A 1,398-nucleotide genomic window follows, 5' to 3' on the forward strand; every position below is an offset into this window, starting at 1 on the left:
AGAAAAGGAAAATGGCAAATGTTGATGAGAATGTGGAAAAAATTGACATACTAATGCACTGTTGGAGGAGCTGTGAATTGACTCAAATATTTTAGAGGGGAATTTGGAACTATGCCCAAAAGATTATAAAACTGCATACCATTTGCTTCAGAAATACTATTACTATGTCTGTATCCCAAAGGAAAATAAAGGAAAAGGACCTATATAAACAAAAATATTTATAGAACAAAGGTTCAAATATTGAGGGGATACCCATCAATTGTGGAATGGCTGAGCAAGGTGTAGACTATGATTATGTAGGAATATCATTGTGCTATAAGAAATGAGGAAGAGATTGCTTTCAGAGAAAGCTGGAGAGACTTACATGTACTGACGCAAAGTGAAATGAGCAGAACCAGAACATTGTACTCAATAACAGCAATATTATAAAATGATCAGCTGTGAATGCCTTAAGCTAAACTCAGCATTAGAAAGATCCAAGACAGTTCTGCTTCATGAATTTGCATGTCATCCTTGCACAGGGGCCATGCTAATCTTCTCTGTATAGTTCCAATTTTAGTATATGTGCTGCTGAAGCAAGCACTTCAAGACAATTCTAAAGGACCTATGATGAAAAATGCTATTGACTTTCTTAGAAAGACTTGATAGAATCTGAATGCAGGGTGAAAACTACTTTATTTTTATTGGGAAGTTGTTTTTTTTTTGGTTACAACATAGGTTGATTGGAAATAGGTCTTGCAAGACTGCATACATGTACAACCTTTATTAAATTGTTTGCTTTCTCACTGAAAGGGGAGGGGAAAGAGGGTGAAGGAGAATCTGAAATTCAAGTGTCAAAAATTTTAAAATATTACATGTAATGGAGATAAATCAGATATTAAAAAATAAATATAAGAAATGATTCTTATCTTTAAGAAGCTCTCATTTTATTTGGGGAAATAATCTGTGCAATGTAACATGCAAGTTGTTATAAAATTGATCTATGTAGTAGGATTTAAAAAAGAGACTCCATCTTGGAGTTTAGAGTTCAAAGACATAAGTAGGCCTTTTTTTATTTTGAGTCATTTGGGATTATCTTGATCTTGTAACCCAAAGAAAGAATTGAGTCATGCCCTAAAATTCTTTTTTTTAATTCTTTGATTTTTTTATCCCCCCCCCAGTTATATGAAAAACAAGTTTCCACATTTACTTTTAAAACCTTGACTTCTAAAGTCTATCCCTTCTTCCTACCACACTCTCCCTCATTGAAATAGTAATTTATTTGATACAAGTTAAAAATGTAGAGTTATGAAAAATATTACATAACAGTCATGTTGTTAAACATAACCCCGCCCCGAATAAAAGAAAACTCAACAAAAATAAAATGAATAATAGTATGCTTCAATCTGTACTCAGATA

General features: G+C 32.6%; 1 non-coding gene across 1 annotated transcript; it reads right to left on the reverse strand.

The window, feature by feature from the left end:
* Positions 1-476: 476 nt before the first annotated feature.
* LOC141510400 (U6 spliceosomal RNA) lies at positions 477-583 on the reverse strand. The gene has a single exon (XR_012474894.1). It is a non-coding gene; the product is annotated as a U6 spliceosomal RNA (small nuclear RNA).
* Positions 584-1,398: the final 815 nt, after the last annotated feature.

This window comes from Macrotis lagotis, chromosome 1, assembly GCF_037893015.1.
Source record: "Macrotis lagotis isolate mMagLag1 chromosome 1, bilby.v1.9.chrom.fasta, whole genome shotgun sequence".
Lineage (NCBI taxonomy): Eukaryota > Metazoa > Chordata > Mammalia > Peramelemorphia > Peramelidae > Macrotis > Macrotis lagotis.